This window comes from Thermobia domestica, chromosome 6 (assembly GCF_964235325.1).
Source record: "Thermobia domestica chromosome 6, izTheDome1.hap1.1, whole genome shotgun sequence".
In the NCBI taxonomy this organism is placed as follows: domain Eukaryota; kingdom Metazoa; phylum Arthropoda; class Insecta; order Zygentoma; family Lepismatidae; genus Thermobia; species Thermobia domestica.
The window spans coordinates 55,024,278-55,030,718 of record NC_137459.1 but is presented as its reverse complement, the minus strand read 5'-3'; positions in this window follow the sequence as shown (position 1 = coordinate 55,030,718).

Below are 6,441 nucleotides of genomic sequence, written 5' to 3'. Positions count from 1 at the left end.
ACGGCCTTAAGTGTAAACAACCGATTTGGCTGGGGTCGGGATACCAAAGTAGGAGACACGTATTTTGGCGTTTGGGCCCATAAGCAGAAATTTCCGAAATACGGGGCCCCAAAGTGGCCCTACATGCTATAACTAGGAAGCGAATGACGTTACTTGTACACAACCGATTTGGATGGGGTCGGGATATATGTTGCAGGAGACCAAAGTAGGAGACAGGTATTTTGGCGTTTGGGCCCATACGCAGAAATTTCCGAAATACGGGGCCCCAAAGTGGCCCTATATGCTATAACTAGGAAGCGAATGACGTTACTTGTACACAACCGATTTGGCTGGGGTCGGGATATGTGTTACGGGGGACCAATGTAGGAGACAGGTATTTTGACGTTTGGGCCCATACGCAGAAATTTCCGAAATACGGGGCCCCAAAGTGGCCCTACATGCTATAACTAGGAAGCGAATGACGTTACTTGTGCACAACCGGTTTGACTAGGATCCGGATATGGCTATTATAAGCCCAAGTCGAATATATGTAGTTTATCTTCCGACAAAACCTGACAGGGCGGCAAACTTTACTTCCGCCACTGTGCCCGGTTTCCTGACAGCACACGCCGTATCGATTAAATATTAATGCTCACTCTCTTGCACAAAAGTGTACCGCCCGGTATCCACACATCCTAGCCATAAAAATACAAGCGAAAAACGCAAACATTCTTTCGCTCCGTTGACACCCTCGTGGTCAGCAGATCCCCCCCGACAGCTCGTTCCAACTGAACATCTGTTCAGAATTGCATGGGTACCACATACGCCAACTTCATGGCCTTATTGAAAATCTACCAATATCGGACCCTGTACATTCGACATTCCTTTTTGTGGGACCTAACAACAAACACAAGTCTCATACCTTTGGATATATTATAACTAAGGCCCGGATTTTTATGTAGTCCAAAGTACCGAAATATGTACATAAATATGTAGCAAAAATCAATGAAATATGTAAGAAATATGTTAAAAATATGAAAATATGTAAAAATATTTTTTCGTGTTTATTTTGTGTCTGTGCTATTTTCTTAGCTAATTAATATACTGTAACATATTTATGTAATAAAAGCTTAACAAGTGTAGACAACTTCCTACAGATACGTACAAATTTTCAGAAGAAACAAATGAAAATATGTACAAAGAAATTAAAAAAATCAGATTATTGAACATATAAACACAAAAAAATATTTATTTAAACAAAAGGCACTTACTTTTGGGACGAACAATGAATCACTAAATAATTTTACGCAATGGAAAAACTTTGTCACTAACTTGTCACTGATACGTTCAAATTTTCACTAAGAACAAATAAAATTGTCTCGTGGAGAAATGAAAATCGCATTATTGAATATCAAAAGAGAAAAAAATATTTAAAATAACGAGCGCTTACTTTCGGAGCGCACCATGAACCACTAAGTATTTTATATGATGGATTCGAAAAATTCTCTAACTTGCCACAGATACTTCAAGCTTTCACAAGTAACAAATGAAATTGTCTCAGAAAAAATGAAAACCACATTATTGTATATGATGAAAAAAATCTTAGAAAAAAAAGCGCTTACTTTGCTGATGCTCAATGAAACACTACATACTTTTCCAATTGTTCAGGAGCTAAAGAGAGTCGTTGGTCAGTCAGGATCCTTTTATAGGCTGAGAAAGACCTCTCCACGTCGCAGGAAGTGATAGGCGCGAACTTCAGCAAATGACATTTTCCAGGACTGATTTCCTCAGGGGCCTCAGTTTCTTCTCCATCCAATATCCTGCATGCAGTCCTCAATGTTAGGTATCCTGGATGCCTCTTCAAAACTGACTGGAACTTTCGGGCAATTTTCGCACATGTTTCTCCCTGCACAATGTTGAGTTTCTTGTGTTTCCGTAGAGGTTGCACATACAAAAAAAGGTGAGAAAGCAAGCCAGCCAACTGTATGCGTTTTAGTTTGTTTTGTCGGCACACATTCGAGTGGCGTCTGCTTGCAAAGGCGATAAGCACAAAAATCCTTATAGTGTTTTCTTTATTTATATATAAGAAAACAGATTTTTTTTCAGGATTGGAAGCGATAACTGACGATGTTTTTTTCTTTTTTCTTTTTTTTTTGTTTGTTTGTTTGCATATTGTAGAGTGTACGATTTGGTTTAACCCAGCTTTCTCTCAATGCAAATCGGTTGAACAAAGTGAGAGAAAAAATACAGATATTTAAATAAAGTACTTTTCGAGTTATTATTACATATATAGGCCTATTTTTATTTGCGTATTATTTAAAGAAAATTAGCGAAAAGGAGCCAGAAAACTGAATTTATTTAAAAATATGTACAGTAGACGGAAAATATGTAACAGACTTCAAAATATGTAAAAATATGTAACGTGATTTTGGTTTGTATGGCTCCTTACTTCGTAATTTGCGAACATTTCATATTTTCACCAGCGTACATACAAAGGAAAAAATATGTAAAAACATAAAAATCCGGGCCTTAATTATAACACATTCCAACCCTGGCCAACATTCTGTACCAGTAACGTCATTCGCCTCCTAGTTATGGCATGTAGGGCCAACTTGCGGCCCCATATTTCTGAAATTTCTGCGTATGGGCCCAAACGCCAAATTACGTGTCTCCTACCTTGGTCTCCCGTAACACACATCCGGACCCCAGCCAAATCGGTTGTGTACAAGTAACGTCATTCGCTTCCTAGTTATAGCATGTAGGGCCACTTTGGGGCCCAGTATTTCGGAAATTTCTGCGAATGGGCCCAAACGCCAAATTACGAGTCTCCTACCTTGGTCTCCCTTAACACACATCCGGACCCCAGCCAAATCGGTTGTATACAAGTAACGTCATTCGCTTATTAGATATAGCATGTAGGACCACTTTGGGGCCCCGTATTTAGGAAATTTCTGCGTATGGGCCCAAACGCCAAAATACGTTTCTCCTACTTTGGTCTCCCGTAACACATATCCGGACCTCAGTCAAATCGGTTGTTGACACTTAAGACCGTTTCCTCGTATGTTATCACTTCAAAGTAAAACCCTCTTGACACTGAGTAGGCATATTCCTCTTTTATATTCCCTTCTTTTACAAGTTTCGTAAGTAAATTTCTAGCAGAAAACAGAAAAAAAAAAGTTTTGTTCAATTCTATCTTTGTATTTCCTCAGAAGTTCAAAATATTCAACAGAAACTTCAGTCGCTGTTATATCCTCCCTCTCAATTTTTGTAATTGTTTCAGTGAACAAGATTAGCTGAGCATGCAGGAAATAAAGCCACAACTCACTTGTTTCGTCTCGAAAGAAATTGACTATAGCTATTGGAGCATTTTTATCACTCAAAAAGTACCCCTTAAGTGGTTCATACTGACGTATAATTTTTTTGTACACACGAAAGCAGAGACAAGAATCTCATCTTTGAGTGATACAAAAGACCCTCATAATGACAGCCAATGAATTCAAAAAAGTTTTTCAAATTTTCTGTCCTTACAGTAAAAATACTGAAATGGTTGTGTATTTTAAAAAAAACAAATTCTCAACATCGATCGGTATTACTCTCGAACACGCCACAGAAATTCCATTGTGAAGGATATGAGCCCCACACCCGATAGGCAAAACATTTTTCTTCAACCTGCACTCTAGTTCGCTATGCACGTTTCCTGTTGTTTTATTTTTTATGCTTCCAAAATTTACTGGTGCCTTATCAATTACCAAACCGATGACCTTATTTTCCAAACAAAACTGACGTAATGTACCCATTAATACGTTCGACACAGTTTCCGAGGTTTCATTTGATATGTTATGAATTTTTAGAAGAGAGTTTTTACATTAATATCAGTATCTACTTCACAGTACCGCACTAAAACAGGCATAAATTTGGTTGCTTTACGATTGGAAGCATCACAAGCAACAACAACGAAAGAAGCCTTTTTAACACTATTACTTAAAATATTTCTGACCACACTCCCACCACATTTGTTAACAAAGTCTCCGTTTTCGTTTTCGTTCTCGCACATGCAATTTTTTTTATTCACTGTTGATTTCAAAAGTTTGCTAGTGCAGTCTATTCTTCTAAAAGAGTGGTTATGTTTAACATTATGGTATGACCACACAAGTTCTAGTCGAATTAAATCTAGCTTTTCTGAAGATTCTGTGATGAAAAACCTTGCCTGCTTCGGAAGTTGATGAACATTCAGTGTGCGACTTAGATTTTATATGTTGTTCTATATCATATTTCCCTTTATTTTTTTTATTTTTTATTTATAGAGAACAACTTCTTACATACCGTGCATCATGTTTTGTAAACATCGTTACTGCGGGCCCTTTTAATGCAAGGATAGCTTATTTCAAACGTTTGATTATACTGACATTTTCCTCGCAACATTGTTAATAAAATAAATCCTTCCAATTCTCGAATAATATAATTGATTGAGTGTACGTACGCACGTTAATTAGAATAATAAGCAATGCGCGATTCCCACTACCAAGAACTGACTCACTTTGAAGGGAAAACAAAACCCCGTGCCATGAACTGTACGAATACCAGATATAAATTCCGAAAATATAAATCATTACAGGTACTCAATCAATTTAATGAACAGTTTAATAATTAAAACGTTGAAAATTTGGATAAATCTATCACTTTAATTTTGCCGTTTTTACTATAGTTTTAGTACTAACTAATAAAAACAGTTTAGTTATATTATTATTTTTTTCTTTTGCAAAAAGAAAATCTGGCAACCTTACAATGCAAAGAGGATGAGAAACGCAGCACAGCGCAGCGGGTCTGCTACTCAGTGATAAAAATTTTCCGGAAAATTTCAAAATTTTCCGGAAAATTTTCCGATTCATAAAAAACATACTCCACTTATTCCTACATTGTTGTTTAGCCGTGATGTGAGGTGGAAAATTTTCTTCTATATTTTTTCCGGAAAATTTTCTGTTCTTAACAAATATCAGTGATCAACTAACAGCTCCTCAATATTCATAAAATTGATTCAAATCATGTATAGAAATGTTAAAAAGTGAAAGATCGTTTAAAGAATCTGAAAATTTTCATGGCTCAGACAATTTTCAGTACTATGTAGGAACAAGTTAAACAATTTTTGATGAATCGAAATATTTTCTGTCTTGTATGGAAAAATTGAAGAAGTTTTTATGAGTCGAAAAATTTTCATTTTGAAGCAAAAAGTAAAACAACTTTTTGTGAATCGGAAAGTTTTATTGCTCTGTAGAAACAAATGAAAGGAATTTTCATAGATCGGAAAATTTTCATCACGATGTAGAAACAAGTGAAAACACTTTTCATAATCCGGACAATTTTGGATATTATGTTTAGTGATGTTTGATGGAAAATTTTTCACTATATTTAATAGCACATTCAGCTATAAAATTCAATTCATGTAGAGGAAAGTTAGACAGCAACAAATTATCATTTTCCAATTAGCTTTCGGAAACCAGAAAATTTTCTAATATTTCAAGTAGGGAAGTAAAAATATACAGTGTTTCTCTCTCTCCCTGTGTGTGTGTGGGTGTGTGTGTAGAGTGCAGGGAATTTACATCGAGTTCGTAGAGAACAAATATTCCATTCCAATATTTAAAATGTAACAAGAAATTGAAAAGAAACCTTTGTGAATTTATCAATTTCAGAAACAGAAAATTGCACTACCTTTTCACATGTAGGCATTTCAAATGAAGAATCGTTAGATTTTCACTTCATGAAACTTTTAAAGACTATCTTTATTACCAATAAATTTTACGGCTAAACAACAATGTAGGAATAAGTAAGGTATGTTTTTATGAATCGGAAAACATTAATGATTTTTAATAAACTGAATTTTTAAATAATAGAATGGGATATTTGTACTCTACAAACTCAATGTATGTTCTCTGCGCTTTGCATACACAGACACACACACACACACACAGAGAGAGAGAGAGAGAGAAGTTAAATTGAGTTGATTTTGAGTGTAACGTCCATTTCAACAGCGAGACTATATAAGATGGGACCAACTGATTAACGTGAAATCCGAACTACATGAGCTCCCGCTGGGAATCGAAGCCAGGTCTTCCATGCCAAAGGCACGTATGCTAGCCGCTTAGCAACGAAGGAGCTCGCAGATGAAGAGAGAGAGAGAAACACTGTTTAAAATTTTACTTCCCAACTTGAAATATTAGAAAATTTTCCGCTCCCGAAAGCTAATTAGAAAATTATGATTTGTTGCTGACTAACTTTTCTTCTACAGAAATTCAATTTTGTAGCTGAATGAGCAGTTAAAAATAGTGGAAAAATTTTCACCTAACATCACTATGCATAATATCCAAAATTGTCCGGAATATGAAAAGTTTTTTTTCCACTTGTTTCTACATCGTGATGAAAATTTTCCGATCTATGAAAATTCTTTTCATTTGTTTCTACAGAGCA